The sequence below is a fragment of the Pseudophryne corroboree genome, chromosome 2, assembly GCF_028390025.1.
Source record: "Pseudophryne corroboree isolate aPseCor3 chromosome 2, aPseCor3.hap2, whole genome shotgun sequence".
Classification (NCBI taxonomy): Eukaryota; Metazoa; Chordata; class Amphibia; order Anura; family Myobatrachidae; genus Pseudophryne; species Pseudophryne corroboree.
In genome coordinates this window covers 782,141,796-782,161,288 of record NC_086445.1, presented here as the reverse complement: position 1 = coordinate 782,161,288, position 19,493 = coordinate 782,141,796, and positions in this window count along the sequence as shown.

The window sequence follows — 19,493 nt, the reverse complement described above, 5'->3', positions numbered from 1 at the left end:
GGTCACTGTGTCAGCAAACTGCAAAACTAAAATGCACCACAGGTATAGAATGTAGATGGATAGTATACTTGACAACACAGAGGTAGGTACAGCAGTGGCCTTCCGTACCGTACTGCTATATATACTGGTGGTCACTGTGTCAGCAAACTGCACAACTGAAATGCACCACAGTATAGAATCTAGATGGATAGTATACTTGATGACACAGAGGTAGGTACAGCAGTGGCCTTCCGTACCGTACTGCTATATATACTGGTGGTCACTGTGTCAGCAAACTGCACAACTGAAATGCACCACAGGTATAGAATGTAGATGGATTGTATACTTGACGACACATAGGTAGGTACAGCAGTGGCCTTCCATACCGTACTGCTATATATACTGGTAGCCACTGTGTCAGCAAACTGCAAAACTAAAATGCACCACAGGTATAGAATGTAGATGGATAGTATACTTGACGACACAGAGGTAGGTACAGCAGTGGCCTACTGTACCGTAATGCTATATATTATATACTGGTGGTCAGCAAACTGTTCAAAACTGAAATGCACCACAGGTATGGATGGATAGTATACTTGATGACACAGAGGTAGGTACAGCAGTGGCCTTCCGTACCGTACTGCTATATATACTGGTGGTCACTGTGTCAGCAAACTGCACAAATGAAATGCACCAAAGGTATAGAATCTAGATGGATAGTATACTTGACGACACAGAGGTAGGTACAGCAGTGGCCTTCCATACCGTACTGCTATATATACTGGTGGTCACTGTGTCAGCAAACTGCACAACTGAAATGCACCACAGGTATAGAATCTAAATGGATAGTATACTTGATGACACAGAGGTAGGTACAGCAGTGGCCTTTCCGTACCGTACTGCTATATATACTGGTGGTCACTGTGTCAGCAAACTGCAAAACTAAAATGCACCACAGGTATAGAATGTAGATGGATAGTATACTTGACGACACAGAGGTAGGTACAGCAGTGGCCTTCCGTACCGTACTGCTATATATACTGGTGGTCACTGTGTCAGCAAACTGCACAACTGAAATTCACCACAGGTATAGAATCCAGATGGATAGTATACTTGATGACACAGAGGTAGGTACAGCAGTAGCCTTCCGTACCGTACTGCTATATATACTGGTGGTCACTGTGTCAGCAAACTGCACAACTGAAATGCACCACAGGTATAGAATCTAGATGGATAGTATACTTGACGACACAGAGGTAGGTACAGCAGTTGCCTTCCGTACCGTACTGCTATATATACTGGTGGTCACTGTGTCAGCAAACTGCAAAACTAAAATGCACCACAGGTATAGAATGTAGATGGATAGTATACTTGACGACACAGAGGTAGGTACAGCAGTGGCCTACTGTACCGTAATGCTATATATTATATACTGGTGGTCAGCAAACTGTGCAAAACTGAAATGCACCACAGGTATGGATGGATAGTATACTTGACGACACAGAGGTAGGTACAGCAGTGGCCTTCTGTACCGTACTCCTATATATTATATACTGGTGGTCAGCAAAATTATGCACTGTACTCCTACTATATACTGTCTACAATGCAGCACAGATATGGAGTGTTTTTCAGGCAGACAACGTATACTGGTGGTCACTGTCAGCAAAACTCTGCACTGTACTCCTGCTATATAATACAGCTGCTCCCCAGTCCCCACAATTAAGCAGTGTGAGCACAGATATATGCAGCACACTGAGCACAGATAAGGAGCATTTTTTTCATGCAGAGAACTGATAAAACTGGTGGTCACTGATCAGCAAAACTCTCCACTGTACTCCTCCTATATTAATATACAGCTGCTCCCCAGTCCCCACAATTAAGCAATAAGTAAAGCAAGCACAAATATTTGCATCAACAATACATGGAGAGGACGCCAGCCACGTCCTCTCCCTAACATTTCCAATGCACGAGTGAAAATGGCGGCGACGCGCAGCTGCTTATATAGAATCCGAATCTCGCGAGAATCCGACAGCAGGATGATGACGTTCGGGCGCGCTCGGGTTAACCGAGCCATACGGGAGAATCCGAGTATGCCTCGGACCCGTGTAAAAAGGGTGAAGCTCGGGGGGGTTCGGTTTCCGAGAAACCGAACCCGCTCATCACTAATTACAACCGTGATATGCAGGGGAGTATCTCTAAATGCACAGTATATAACACTCCTGCCAGCTGGGAACGGGAAACCAAGGGAAAAGTGCACAATATCACCAAAATGATACCATTGAAGACTTGAAGAACATCACCTAGTATAAAGAATCTCAATATCTTCAGATGGTAGGATCCTGCTTTTATCAAAACTTCAGTTTTGATGTGTTTTGGAAATGTTTTATTGCCACATAGTAGGCTCCATAATAACAACATAGCCTTCTTTAAATGACATATCCTACCAACATGAAACAGGATCTCTAAGGAATGTCTCCAGCACATTGTTGAATCCATGCCAGAAAGAAGTCAGGTTTCCCTGGGCTCAGGTTTCAGTGGTCCTACCGAATACTTAAAAGATGTACCTAAAAGTGACTACTGACTGTAGATATTGTGTATCTACTGTATTGCTTTTTAGTACATTTCAATATCTACACTACTGTATACTATGCTACTTTAAGAAATCAAAACATAGAACAATAATAAAATATTCTCATTGGAATGTAAGTTTAGATCAACCCTAAACCCCAATTAACTGTATTTTAAGAGACTAAAAGGTAAATTTACTGAATATTCTAAAAGTGAAAAGAGGTGATGTTGCCCATAGCAACCAGTCAGATTCTTTCTATTATTTCTCTATTGCATCCTAGAAAATTATAGACAGGATCTGATTGGTTGCTATGGGCAATATCACCTCTTTTCACTTTTAGAAGCTTTTGTAAATTTACTCCTAAGGTGTCTATCTACTAAGCCTTGGAAAGAGATAAAGTGACAGCCAACCATTGCCTAAATGTCATTTTTCAAACACAGCCTGTAACTTGACAGCTGGAAGCTGATTGGCTGGTACTTTATCTCTGTCTATTTTATCTCTCTCCGAGGCTTAGTAAATAGACCCTTAATACATTTTTATTAGAGCATTGAAAACATAGAAGCTCAAAATATGCTGACCATTAATGTCCTATCTATAGATTTCCCCATGGCCTGTGTATAGGTTTACAGTCAGCTTAAACCACTATTACTTTCCAATAAGCTGAACTACTACAAATAGGAAAATTAGAAGAATGGTGTATTATTGTAGTAATTGTGTTAAATTATGGTATAATTGAAAACAGTCAATGGGATTTATTTACAATATGCACTTCATGTGGCATAGATACATAAATACAAATACTATTTTGGTGAGTGTACTTATAGGGATTCAATAAAATCAAGTTGTCTCAGATCTCTTACATTAATGATTACATTTTTTTATTAAAATGGGGTAAAGAAAAAAACCGCCCTTACTAGTATGAGAGAAATAGAGTATAGTAAATAATTGTGTGTGTGTGTGTGTGTGTGTGTGTGTGTGTGTGTGTGTGTATCTCTCTCTCTCTCTGTATATATATATATATATATATATATATATATAGTCTGCTCCGGGGTCTGGCACTCCATAGTGATACAAACAATAAGCGCCGGTGCCCTCGCTGACAGTAGATAAGCGGACATGGAGGCGCGGCACTCAGCTTCTCAGCAAAGAAAGGGACGGACAAATGTTGCCTATGTCAACGTTTCAATGTATTTTCACATTTTCGTCAGGACAAAGAATAAAACAAAAGCCACATACCTTTATAGCCAAACACCATGTGCACTGCAGCCGTGGGGAACAGGACCAAACACCCGCCCCCTGGTCGCCTGATGCTGACGTCATCCGCAGATGACTGTTCAGACGTGATTACCATCTCACCATCACCATAGTTACTAAAAAACAAAGCATGTAATACGATGACCAGACTGTGATATGCGGAATCAGTACAATTTTGAAATACCTATTACTTCAAGCTAATAACGCTATTAAGCGATCACATAATACAAATGTAATTAGATAAAAAACTGTCACAGACAAACTAATAAGTGACATACATGCTACCAATGAGGGACTTAATTATCTTAGGGCCGCGTAGGCAATGTTTTCATTTAAACCTCTAGGGCTAATAACATCCAAACGGTGTATCCACTCAGCTTCTCGCCTCAATAGTTTTAACCCCCTGTTGCCTCCTCGGATATCGGCAGAAATCATGTCTATCATCCTGTAACGCAACGTGTTCAACTGATGTTTGTACTCCAAAAAATGTCTCGCGACTGGCTGGTCGCTTTTACCAGTAAGAAGGGCAGCTCTGATGGCTGCCCGATGCTGCCCCATCCGAACTTTGAATTTACAAATGGTTTTGCCAATATAGCAAAGACCACAGGGGCATAATATCTGGTAAATTACATAAGTAGAATTACAATTAAAGTAATGTCTAATTTTGTAAATTTTACCTGAATGTGGGTGAGAAAACGTGTCACCTGTCAACATGAATTGGCAGGTGACACAGGTGCATCTAAAACACCCCACTCTATTATTATCCATGAAGGTGGAGGGTGCACCTTTTTTCGGAAAATTGGTATTTGTCTTAACAAGGATGTCCCTAAGGTTACGTCCTCTTTTGTAACAGGGCATAAGTTGACGCTGACTAATATCAATAGCTTCGTCACTTTGAACTAGAGGCCACCATTTTTTGGCTGACCTATTGATCATGGCAGAAGAGGAGTGATATTTATTGACCCAAGGAAATTTAGTGGCCATGTTATCACGATCCCTTGATGAATTATTTAATAATGAATTCCTATCCAGGGACATTACTGTTTTTTTGGCCTCTTGCAATTTATCATTTTTGTAGCCTCTAATCATCAGTTTGTTAATCAAGATGTCAATTTCTTTCTCGGCTGTAATTCTGTCACTGTTAATGCATAAATACGAACCATCTGGGAATATGGAAGACCATTGATGAGGGGACGTGGATGGCAACTTTGGGCTTGCAGCAGGGTATTTCTATCTGTGGCCTTTATAAACAAATTAGTAACCAGTTTGTCATTAACAATAGTTAAATTAACATCAAGAAAATTGATACTATGTTGACTAGATGTATAGGTAAATTTTATAGGGCCATCATTAGAATTATGCTGAATCAGAACGTTCTGCAAGCTTGATATATCATCTTGCCATAAAATTAAAATATCATCTATGAATCTGGTATATAATGCTATTTTAGAAGAAAAAACTGGTTCTGTAAAAAAATATTGCATGTTCAATGGCAAACATAAAAATGTTGGCGTACGCAGGGGCCATAGAACTGCCCATTGCGCACCCTTTCACCTGTAAATAAAAATCGTTATTGTACAGAAAAAAATTATTATATAATAATAATTCAAACAATGACGCAATCACATCAATAGCATTACAATCAAAAGTGTTTCTCACAGATAGGAAAGATTTAACGGCAGCTATACCCATATCATGGGGAATCGAGGTATAAAGGTTTACTACGTCTACACAAACCAACCAACTATTAGGGGGAATAGAATGGATGCCCTGTAATTTGTTCAGAAAAGAGGTGGTATCTAAAAGGAAAGTGGATTCCTTTTTAATCAAAGGTTGAAGTAAAGAATCTAAGAATACAGCCACCGGCTGGAAAAGAGAACCTCGAGCAGAAACAATAGGTCTGCCGGGAGGAGGGGACAGCCCCTTATGTATTTTCGGTATGGTGTAAAATACCGGGGCCAGCGAAAATGATGGACATAATACCTCCTTAATTTTCTCATGTAAGAAGCCTGAATCAACTGCCTGTTGTAAAATGGCCTGCAGTTTATCACAACACTGCCTAGTGGGGTCTCCAGACAACTTCTGATACACTTGAGTATCGGATAGTTGTCTCATAATTTCAGCGTGGTAGTCAGGGGCATCTTGCAGCACAATTGCCCCGCCCTTATCTGCTGGCCTTATAATTAACGATTTATTACGAGAGAGGGACTTTAGTGCCTGCCGTTCCCTTACAGTTAAGTTGGGGTGACTGTTAGAAGAAGATGAAATTCCCTGGTGAACTTCCAAGTCCAATGTCCGAATAAAAGTTTTTATGGATGCATTATTGGACATGGGGTCAAATAAGGAAGGTGGCTGAAATTGTTTCAGTTGTTGTGGGATAGCAGTATGAGATGCTGGAATTTGGTCCTTAAAATGTTCACTCAATCGGAGCTTTCTGGAGAGTTCATATTTTTCTATATTCCATTCTAGTTGGTCAAAATCTGATGTAGGAATGAATGAAAGTCCTTTGCTAAAGAGACTGTATTCACCGTCTGACAGATCGTATGATGACAAATTAAAGATTAAGTCTTTTTGTATAGGGGTGGACGACCCACTCTTCCTCTTCCTCTCTGTTTGACGCCCTCGTCTCGTGAATCTATGCTTGCGGTGGTAGGAGTTTTCCTGGTTCTTGAACCGCTGCGGACACCTAAAGTGTCTGTCCCCCTCTGTGCTTGTTCACAATCGCTGGTGGAACTACCCGCCTCTTGTGACGAGTCAGTTTCAAATCTAGAAGAATGGGTTTTTGGATGTTGACGTTTATTACGATGAAAGAAAGGCCGCTTATTATCCTGCGTCGGATTGCCACTCAGCCACCGGTATACAGCATGTCGCTCATAATCATTTTCCACTTTGACTAATTTTCCTTTATTAAAAGCCAAAAGCTCCTTTTTATAGGTTGCCACTTGTTGTTGGAGACGTTCAAGCCAGTTAACACTGGTGTCAGTCGTTAATGTCGATAAGTGTATGGTCTCAAAAGAAGAAATCTTGTCTTTAATAATTTGGAGTTCTTTAGTAGACTGTTCTATTACTAGAATCATAAGATCAAATGAGCAGTGATTCAGAATTGCTATCCAGCGCTTGCAAAAAGCAGGATCTTGTCTTCCTATTGTCGGGCAATTTCGCACTCGGAAGCCTCGGGGGATCTTTTCAGTCTTAAAATAATCACTGAGTGACAAACAGTGCAAATGAAAATCCACTTCTATCCTTTTGAGACGTAAAAGATCACGATATACAATCCCTGGCGTAGCTGCTTCTGTTTCATCATTAGTGCTCGTGGTACACAAGATGTTTTCAATCTCAGAATCAGTATAGGTGAACCTGTCACCAATTGGATACTGAAACTGGCCGCAAATATCCTCGGTTCCAGCTGCCGCCTGCGACATGTTTGCAGCGTCTGGAATGAATCACACTTAAGCTCTAATAATATGAACCAAACACAAAGTGGAAGTAAAGTGTCCCGTGCTAGCACCTTATGTATTGAGACCAAATCACAGTTTTGTCTAAAGTCTCTAGTGCTTAAATATTAAAAACAACTGCTGCTACGTGCAGCAGAAAGCATCCTGTAGTCTCTTGGTGCTATTTCCATATGATACGCAGGGTGCCCCGACTTAGAGTATTTACTTCCGTGGGTGTCTACTCTTAAATAGTCTGCTCCGGGGTCTGGCACTCCATAGTGATACAAACAATAAGCGCAGGTGCCCTCGCTGACAGTAGATAAACGAACATGGAGGCGCGGCACTCAGCTTCTCAGCATAGAAAGGGACGGACAAATGTTGCCTATGTCAATGTTTCAATGTATTTTCACATTTTCATCAGGACAAAGAATAAAACAAAAGCCACATACCTTTATAGCCAAACACCATGTGCACTGCAGCCGTGGGGAATGGGACCAAACACCTGCCCCCTGGTCGCCTGATGCTGACGTCATCCGCAGATGACTTATCAGACGTGATTACCATCTCACCATCACCATTGTTACTAAAAAACAAAGCACGTAATACGATGACCAGACTGTGATATGCGGAATCAGTACAATTTTGAAATACCTATTACTTCAAGCTAATAATGCTATTAAGCGATCACATAATACAAATGTAATTAGATAAAAAAACTGTCACAGACAAACGAATAAGTGACATACATGCTACCAATGAGGGACTTAATTATCTTAGGGCCGCGTAGGCAATGTTTTCATTTAAACCTCTAGGGCTAATAACATCCAAACGGTGTATCCACTCAGCTTCTCGCCTCAATAGTTTTAACCCCCTGTTGCCTCCTCGGATATTGGCAGAAATCGTGTCTATCATCCTGTAACGCAACGTGTTCAACTGATGTTTGTACTCCAAAAAATGTCTCGCGACCGGCTGGTCGCTTTTACCAGTAAGAAGGGCAGCTCTGATGGCTGCCCGATGCTGCCCCTTCTGAACTTTGAATTTACAAATGGTTTTGCTAATATAGCAAAGGCCACAGGGGCATAATATCTGGTAAATTACATAAGTAGAATTACAATTAAAGTAATGTCTAATTTTGTAAATTTTACCTGAATGTGGGTGAGAAAACGTGTCACCTGTCAACATGAATTGGCAGGTGACACAGGTGCATCTAAAACACCCCACTCTATTATTATCCATGAAGGTGGAGGGTGCACCTATTTTCGGAAAAAGAGGACGTAACCTTAGGGACATCCTTGTTAAGACAAATATAAATTTTCCGAAAAAAGGTGCACCCTCCACCTTCATTCACCCTTCACCTCCATGTTCGTATATATATATATATATATATATATATATATATATATATATATATATATATAAATATTCCCTATAGATTGTAAACTTGCTATCAGGGCCTTCCTACCTCTATGACTGTTTGTTATTACCCAGTTTTGTTATATCATTGTTATTTCCAATTGTAAAGCGCAAAGGAATTTGCTGTGCTACATAAGAACCTGTAAATATATATATATATATATATATATATATATACAGTATACAGATTATGCATGTTTAAAAAAAAAATGAGGTGTGATGTAAAATGAAGAGTTTGCTGCTTAAGATTTTAGTAAATCCATAGCATTGAGATTATTATTATATTAATTTTCACAAGTTGGAGTATAGATAAATTATTAGATTAATCTAGATCGAGCCAATATTATCTATTTGATAACCCCATGTGATATATGCAGTATATCTGCTCTCAATTCAATTTCAATTCAATAATTCACTGTGTGTGTTGTATTGAGTATTGTTTGGTATTTGTGATCTCGTGGTAATCTTGTTTTGTGAAAATGAAGAGTTATTATAATACTTTGCAACAGTAGCAATCTTTTCTAATGAGAAGGAAGATGTTACATTTGATTTGCCACAGTAACTAGTTTGTGTCTTGTTGTATTGACTATTGATGTCATTCTCTCAGTAGTTGTTTAAGTGTTGTTAATTACAACCTTAGAGAATATAATTCACAACTCTACTAGCTAGTAATGTGGGAAATAATTACATACGTATTATAAATGGTATACTGTTGATAGACTTCCCCGTGAAGCCAGAGAACTGTTTTTGTTTGTTTTTGTGTGGGAGAAATAGATTGCAAAGTATTTGTTTCATTATTTAAATATTATCAATAATAAGAGGAACATGAGAGGATTTGATACATACAATGTTTTCTTTCTCAAGAAACCATCTGAATACATTTAGAATGTCGACATAAATGGGAGGCCAACACTGAACATGTCGACATCCCCAATGTCATCACCTGATTTTTCTGATATTAGAGTTAGGTTTAGGGTTGGGTTGGGCTGCGATTAGAGTTAGAGTGAATGTCGACGTTTGAAATGTCATCTTCCTCTCCATGTCAACATAAAAATTGCTGACATTCTCAATGTCGACGTTTACTACGACACTCAAACAATCAGCTATGTTAATTGCTAATTGGAGATCAAGATCTTCTTTCCAAATGCGGAGAAGATATTTATTATATTTGTATTTGTTATATTGCTTTCTCCATTCAAAAAGAGCTACTAGTGATGTAAAGTAATAATTGGATCACAGCATTGAGACAGTATTTTCCCGCAGTGCTTTAGTGATAGGCCACGGGTAATGAATAGCAAGGTTTACCTATCTTTTTTACTGATCTCAGTAATGCTGTGATTGTTATAGTTTTATAAAAGATCACAGGGGTTTATTTATTAAAGGTAGCTTTCCAATGATTTTTATCGTTTTGAAATCAATAAAAATCAAAGTTGATTTTTCAGGAGCTAAAACAAACATTTACTAACAGATGATTTTTACAATATATAATTTTTAAAATGTTAGTAAATGTGTGTTTTACAGTAGCTCCTGGAACCCAACATCGATTTAGATCAATTTTCATCTATTTGAATTCTCTGATAATCAACCTTTAGTAAATAAATCCCTTCGGTGTACATTTTTCTATTATAACATCAATTAAAGTTTTTATTGCCATTAGTTCATAGCAGTAATAGGCTAAAGATTTCCCAACTTAGTTTTTACGTTAAGCATTCATTAAGATGACATTGACTATGTCAACATTCATGTCAATACCACAATGTTGATTGTTATGATATCTACATGGCTAAACTATGGAAAATTTTAATATGGACAAAATGTTGACATGCAACATGTAGACATAGTGAAAATGTTGTCATTTCCATGAGGGTTAGGGATTACAGTTAGGGAGAGCACCAGAGTTTTAGTGATATTATTACCACTTTCAGACATATGACCCGGGAATTTCCCTGCTCAGACCTGGGTTATTCACCTCTGAAAAATTGTGGGTATTTGCATGAGACACCTTCCCACACTACACCTGAGACCTGGATAATTCCTGGGTTGTCCCCTTTCAGACATAAGCCTGGTCTGCCCTGACATTCTACAAGCCAGGGCTGCCAGGATTATGTCATACACACACATGTATGTCATACACACACATGTCACACTCATACACACATACATGTCACACTCAAACACACACATACATGTCACACTCAAACACCCACATACGTGCCACACTCAAGCAATCACACATCCCTTCTATGATTAGCTGCTTCTCACGTCAGAATGAAGCGCAGCCACCTCCCGGCACATAGAGCGCACCCCGCTCTAGGCAGCATAGAACGCAGCCCCCTCCCAGCAGCATGGAGCGCAGCCCCCTCCCAGCAGCATAGAGCACAGCCCCTTCCCGGCAGCATAGAGCGCTCCCCGCTCCCGGCAGCATAGAACGCAGCCACCTCCCGTCAGCATAGAGCACAGCCCCCTCCCGGCAGCATAGATCGCAGCCCCCTTCCAGCAGCATAGATCGCAGCCCGCTCCCGGCAGCATGGAGCGCAGCCACCTCCTGGCAGCATGGATCACAGTCCCCTCCTGGCAGCCCAGCCCCCAGACAGCCCCAAACAGCCTATCAGAGGCTTCTTAGTGACCCAGGAGTAAAATCCTGGATTGCACCACTCACACTTAATCTGGGTCATTTACCTTGGATGAAAGCGCCCTGGAAAAACCAAACCATGGTCAATAGCAGGGGCGACAACCTGGGAATGTATTCTTGGGTTGGTACCTTTCAGACATACAGAAATCTCGGGTTGATGCATGTTTACACACACAAAAAACAGGATTTTTAAGTAAATCTAAAAGGGTTATTAGTGGTAGAGTTAGATTTCAACATTGCGAACATGTCGACATTATGGCAATATTGTCATGTTTCACGTCAACATTATACATGTCAACATAATGAAAATGGCGGCATGTAATCAGGAGTGCTGACAGCTTTGCCAGGTCCCAATATAGGGAGGGGGTGTGAAAAAATGTGGGGGAGGTATGGCCAGACCTCCAACATAAAGAACAATAAAAATTGTAAAGTACTGCCGCTGTGGGAGAGCAGGCAGATGCGATCGCTCCCCCACACAAGGGAAGAGAGGACTGACTGCTGCGTGTGCTGGACCAGAGAGACAGGCTGCTACGGCAGCAGTCAGTTCTCTCTGTCTCTTCCCGAAAAGCAGCTCTCTGCTGAGGGTGGGCAGAGGGAGACGGGCCCAGGTAAACAGAACCCGCTTCCCCCCACTCTTGGCGCCACTGCATGTACTCTGTCAACATACAGTACATGTTATATAGTCAACATACTGTATATCTGCATTTTAAATGCCAACATAACTTATGTATCCCGTGTGGGACATACTGTATACAGATAATACATAAGAATGTATTAATACAAATTGAATGATAGTCTACAATATGTATGTCTTTCTGTTCCTATATCCTGCTATCGTTCTGTCACATTATTCTTATGATTTCTGCTACAGTACTGTGCTATATTTTCTTATGTATATCTTTTGAACTTTTTTTTTTTGTTTTATCTCTTTTTTCTCAAACAAGTAAATTGCAAATATTTTTTATAGAGGCATTTTTCATGTATAGATTGTATCAAGTGTCTGGTGCTAGCTAACACACCAATACTTGTTTCACACACTTGCAAAAGGAGCACAAAAAAGAGCAAGTTGCACTATCACAAAACTGTATCATACTGAGCGTTGGCCCCACTGTCTGGATGCCTACATCTGCTTCTAAGGATAAGGTCACACCAACTCTTGAGACTTATCTCTCTCTCTGTCTTGCCCCTTTCTCTTCCTGATACACTCTCTCTCTTGCTCCCCCCTCTCTCTCTCTTCCTGTCTCCGTCTTTCTTCCTGACACCCTCTGTCTCTTTCCTGCTCACTCCCCCACCCTCTCCCTCTCTCACTGATACCCTGTTTCTCTCCATTTCTTGCTCACCTCTCTCTCTCTTTCCTTGACACACTCTCTCTCTTCTTGACCCCTCACCGCTCTCTTCTCCTGACACCCCCTCTCTCTCTCTCCTTCTCTCATTTCCTATCTTTCCCTGAAACCCTCTCTCTCACTCCAACACCCCCTCTTTCTCTCCTTGACCCCTCCCCCTCTCTCTTCCCCTGACACCCTCTCTTATTTTTGCTCCTCTTTCGCTCTCTCTCTCTCTTTGATACCATTTTTCTTTCTCTCTGTAACCCTCTGGCTCTCTATGGCTCCTTTCTCTTTCGTGAACATACTTTAGGGAGGGGGCCAGGGCTTTACGCCCTAGCTACTTATAATGGGTTGTGCTACTTTGTTGGGACTCAGCACAGATGAACAAGAGAGCAGGTGCACCATACAACCATTAGAATTATAATAAATGTATATCATATCTGAGGTTCTTGGCATACATTTGCCAATATAAGTGACTGCTCACCAATCATCATGGGGACCTCATCAGACAGGTAACATTATAGGGGTTCACCTCTAGGTTGCAGGGCACCCCCAAACCACCTCAGCCAAACCACCCCAGGGCACCACACAGACAAAGGATAGCAGTGAATAAATCATATTGTTAGGCAAGAAGCTGACAAGTATTAGAAAGAGGACACAAGGTGATTAAGGTGTTAGAAATAATGTGAGATAGTGATGCCCCAAAATGGCCCAGCGAGAGCAATCCAGGGAGCCACACGCCCCAAAAGGTCACACCTCAACTGAATGCTATATAATTAATAGGATCTTACCTGTGGCTTTTGTGCCATCAGCATGTACTACAATAGGTCCCTATTTAAAAGCCTCACAGGCAGTGGGTGGGGTGCCAATTTGGAATGAAGGTGTCTCATGCCCTCAGGTGTGTATACGCACACATAATATTGAACATATTGGGGGGAATGGGCCTGGGCGGCACACCCTAGCTACATATAATGGGATGTGCTACCTTGCTGGGACTCAGTATTACAAACAGGGGAATAAGAGAGCAGGTGCACCATACACAGTTCAGCCCGTCTAGCTGCTGTGCATACTGCACATGACAGTTACTCTGGCTATTAGCTGGTGGTAATAATGTGACTCGAACGTGTTTATACTGTGGATAAAGCAAAATAAATTCTACAATAAATCACACTAAAAGAAATTATACAACCATAGTTAATTATAGTTTTTTCCTAGAAAAGTCAGTTGCTGTCAGCAATGATGAATTTATCAGTAATCACTGAAATAGAGGTAAACATCATGTAATATGTTAAAGGAAACCAACTAATTATTAAATGCACTCTATAAATCATGTCCATTACTTTTATTATTACTAAACAAAAGTTTGTATACTGATGGCATAAATATTCTAACCTTATCTCTGGTTGTTTGCCTTCACACTACATGATACTTATAATATTTACAAATTTGCCAATAACTTGAGTTAATTTTGTTTTTAATTAAGTGTTAATATACAGATGAAATATAGTGATACAAATACTTCCACAATCAGTAAATTGCTTTTAAACGCAAAGAAAAACTTATCTTTAGGGTTCTAGTTAGCATTGGTGGGTCAGTGACTACATTCTACATTGCTGCATATCAGTGATGTGAGTTCATTTCAGACTGCCAAAGGCAAGATAGATTTTTGTGCCCCCCATAGACAAGATTGAATTTTAATTGTTCCCAGTTTTTAACACTGAGTACGAAGTACTGCAAAAAGATTGTTCCATACCTTCCACTGTCAGGTGTCTCCATGTCACTTCTTACTGGCTGTGATCAGGATGGCATCAGCAGAAAAGGAGGAGAAGCATTTTGAGGAGTGAAGTGTTAGAAGAAAGGGTGAGGTGGGAGAATTATTATTATGGAAAACTGTTATTTTCTTCTTCAGGTATCACACCATAAAATATGTATTGCAGATATGTAAAGTGCATTTGACTACAGGAAAAGTACGATATTTTCAGAACACTCAGATATTCACTATGTTGTGACAACAAATTGGATGTCATTTCATAAATGGTACACATTTTATTAATGTAAACTGAAATATACATAATAATGCACTGTAGCATGTCCCTTTCATGCTCAATGCGATTCGCTGCCATTACAGTGTCAGAGATGGGAAAAGATTAGGAGAGGAAAAGCACTGGCAAAAGGTAAGTATAGCAGGGTGAGGGTAGACCTGGAGAACGACCAGGAATATACCTAGTATTAAATATTTTAACCTAGTGTTTCCTTCACACAACTGACAATAAGAAGTGTGATAATTTCCAGGGAGAGCTGCACACTCCCTCTTCATGCATCACAACAGCTGGGGTGCTAGAACCTCAGGAACGATAGCCATAGCAGACCTATCCACTATAAACACGAAAAGGTGAAGTGCACTCACCAGGCTGATTTTTTAAATGCAAAAAGTTCACATATATTTATTCAAAAAGTCGACATTTCGGCCATAAGCACTGGCCTTTATCAAGACATTTTCAGAAGGGCTTCAGCATAACCACCATGGAGTGGTGTGGATAGGGGTGTTAGGTTTAGGCTGCAGGGAGGAGGGTTAGGGTTAGGCACCCCCAGAGCGCGTTAGGGGTAGGCTGTGGGGGATGGGTAAGGGAATTTAGGTTTAGGCACTACTGGGGAGGGTTAGGGTTAGGCTACAGGGGGTAGGGTTAGGCACCAGTAATGGAGGGTTGGGGTTAGGAGGTCATTCAGGAAAGGGGGTTGACATAATGATGTCATTACCAATGCGTGGCTTGCGTTGCAGGAATGATAATGCACAAACGGATAATCGGACCAAATTTTGGAATGCACCTCCAGTGTGTAGATTGTAATAAACTACAAAAATGCCAAAGCCCTTACTTACTTACTTACTCACTCACTCACTCTAAATGGAAAGTATACTAGCGCCGTCTGTTTCTCCAATAAGGGACAATAAAACAATTTAAGTAAAAATAACAGAAATTTATTATATATATATATATATTAAAAAGTGATATAAAAAGTTAACACCGTTGTCTGTTTAGACTAAAGTGTAAACAATATAAAATGGTGGTTACCACTTGAATCTTACTCGGAATATATCCTGTGCACAATAACTGGTTAGGACTCGTTCCTCAGTTTAGCCATTGGTTCACTTGTGGATTTTAATGTTACCTGGTCTTTTGCAGGTGTAGTCCCCAAGTAGTCTCAATTTCAGGTAGAGATCCAATTAGCAGCAGGTGAATATTTCTGGTCCCAATGGTGTATCACTTTGAAAAGTCCAATAGAGGCAGAGAGACCAATTTTTACCAGAAAAGTCACGAGTAGATAAAGTGCTGGTGGTCAGTGGTGAGCTCAACGCGTTTCACTGGTCTTAAAGGCTGCCAGCTTCCTCACTCACTCACTCACTCACTCACTGACTCATCACTATATATTTTACTTCCCGATATGTTAGGAAGATGAAATTTAACATATGTATTCTGCAGATGGGAAATAGGAAAACTACATAATTAGAATTTTAATAAATCTCCCCTAAGGGGATGAAAAGCGGTTTGACATAATGACATCATTGCCGATGTGTGGCTTGCATTGCGTGAATGATAAAGCCCAAATGGACAATCGGATCAAAATTTGGATTACACCTCCAGTGTGTAGAATTTAATAAACTACAAAAATGGTCCTGTCACTTTTTACTGTATCTGCTACGGGTGCTCCTTGAGTAACGTCAAGAACCATGGATTAATATTTACTTACATTAAGACGTCTCAAATTTACAGCTCTATAGATAATACTCATTTATATTTACAACCGCGAAAATCAGAAAATCCAGTGTGAAGAATGGGTAGAACAGCTAGTATAAAATAAAAATAGAATTTAGAAGAACAGAAGTGTTCTTTTTTATTTTATTTTTATTCTTACTATTGCATACAAAGGAACTCATAACATTCTATTGGCCAATTTTGAATAAGAGTTGTCTGTTGTCTAATGGTTTCACCAGACACAATGTTCTCCCTGTTCTTTTTGTTTAATATGCAAAAAACATAATGTACAATTCTTGATCAGTATTTTTCTACAGTACTCACTGTATTTCTATAAAATTAGATTAATATATTTAGTGCCACATGATTAGCTCATGATCCCTTGATGGAAACATATTTTTGTCCTCTATGATATATGTCATGTTTCCATAAACGATGACCAAAATGTTTGTAATAAATAAAAATTTAAATTGCTAATTTAATCCATATTTTAACTTGTTTGCAGTGATCTTTTATAGCCAACTGTGCAAAGATGTTGGTGCACTGAAGTTTGTGGAAATGGGAATGGGATCCATGCAAAAGCAGTGAAATTTTTAAAATTACAGTGAGGTCTGTACAAAGAAGTGTTTGCTATGAATTGTAAGCAATAATATGGATCTATCAAAATGGTAATGAGGTTGTACAATAAGTTGTGTGTAAATTGTTATTGGATATGTGCTATGTGATTTAGTAAAAGAGAGGACGATCTATAGATTAAGAACAATGTGACATTACTTTAGTTTTTATAGACTTCATATGAGCAAAGAAACCAGGTATATTTAAAAAAAATCTGTAGCTAAAATAAGTACAATTCAATGAAAGAGGGAGAAAAGGAGTCTACATATCTAAGATGCACAAAAGAAGTACAGTATAACCTTTATTAATTTTATTAACAGAGTTTAATCTTTATACTGTACAGTATAAATTTATAAACAAGCTGTAAAATTGTATCAAAAATATAGTAAATTTAAAGAGTGTGTATAGACTGAAAAAATATTAGTGAAATAACAAAAATATTTTCAGCTGTTTGCCTATGTTTAATTTTTTTTACATAAATGAATAAAGGTTAAGATATTTTTATTACTTTTGTCCACCATATTCAGACTCCTTTTCTCTCTTCTTCATGGAATCTTGGTTTGTGGTAGCACAAATTTCTTAGCAGATAGTAGAATCATACTAATTATAGTATGGCCAGCACATACTGCACATTCACACTGATAGAGGTTCTTATAAATGCTGGATGTTCCCTTCCCACCTTGCCTGTTCCCTTAAATTTTCCCTTAGACTGGAATCAGCTTGGGAAAAGTATAAAAACAATAATAGCATTTTTTTAACACTGATCCTCTTTTATTCTAGCAGACAGCGAGTCAGTTCTCAGAGGAGAAATAATCAAACACAAAATATGCTCACATTCTCCAATGCCCTCCTTTTATACCAAATTGTATTTCAGCTTCTCTTGTATACCACCAAACCACCCCCCTCCAATGCTACATATTCCTCTATTTCCATACCCTGTCCCTTAATACCGTCTTAACTGACTTCCTCCCTGACATCAGGGGCAAACGCAGGATTTATAAGGGGGGGTGGGGTTTCCAGATGTGTGATTTTTTATAAATATATATATATATATATATATATATTCAGTATATATTATACACACACAAACACAGGCAAGGGAGACATGGGGAGAGACAGGGGGCGTGTGGGGAGAGAGGGAGACATATGAAGTGAGGGTTAGCATGGGGAGAGAGATGGGGGCATAGAGGGAGAGAGATTGGGGCATGGAGAGAGAGATGTGGGCATGGGGAAAGAGAGAGAAAAGGGCATGGGGAGAGATACTTCAGCTCTACCAACAATGCAACTTAGTGCAGCCTGTCACTGCAGTCAGATGCTATATCCTCACTTTCCTAGCCCTCTGTACTCACTTGTCCATCCTGGAAGGGTGGGGGGGGGATTGTGTGTGACAGATTACAGCTTCCCCCGAAGCTGTTGCTCTCGGAGTCCCGACTAAGAGGAGACATCTGCCTGTCAGCCCTGTGCAGGGAAATGCTACACTAACAGTCATTGCTGCTGCTCATGGACGGTCAGAGGGAACGGCTGCTACTGCTGCTAGCCAAGCACTAATATGTATAGCCAGCAGCTAGGGCCCACCCCAAGTTATGGCTCTACACACACACTGTATATTTATTTATTTACATATTAAAACATATTTAAGACCGTGGTCACATGTCCCCAACCACCTCCTCCCCAGAGACATACAGATGCTGCAGCAGAGACAGTGGAGAAAATCACTGGCTCACCCGGACAGCCTTATCTTAAAGCCGCATTGGAACTGCAGCTGCCTGAATGGAGCTCCGAGCTGCAGTTCCCCCTACATCCAACCAGCCGGAAAGCTGCAGCTGCTGTGTTATGTGTAGGCAGTCACAGCCTGCCTGAGTTCCTCTGTCTGTTATATCAGTCATCTGAGCCAATGGATCGGTGGGTAGGGGGGGTTTCCAGGTACTTGGAAACCCAACTGCATGCCGCATATGCTGACATCCCCTATAACAGTTGAAGAGGTGTCTAGGGTGATCGAAAATGTTAAACCAGGTAAGGCCCCTGGCCTGGATTGACTTAGTGGATAAAATTATATCTCCCAGAATAAGTGAGGTCCTGCTATCTATTTTTAACTCCATTATTTCAATTAAAACAGTTCCACTTTAATCTTTGGGACCTGGGAGTCTATATTTGTGAGTTTTTGTTTCTGTATCTGTATTTTCTTTTATTTTGTATATCTCTGTTCTTTTGTAGCCATCAATATGTGATGCTTTCAAATAATTTTTGCATACGGAAGCTTGTCTTGATAAAGATCCTAAATATAGGATCGAAACGTCGACAACAATAAGACTGATATCGACGGAAATAAAGTTATTATGAAATTGAAGCCGCTGAAGACATTCTGATTGGATGAGTGCGCCTCCACATTGTTGGACTCTATCTATATAAATATATATTTATATGTATATATATATATATATATATATATATAGTGGCCCTGACCATGCACTCTCTAAGTGTTAGCCAAGTCTCTGTGATGGCTGGCCACACACCTAAGCA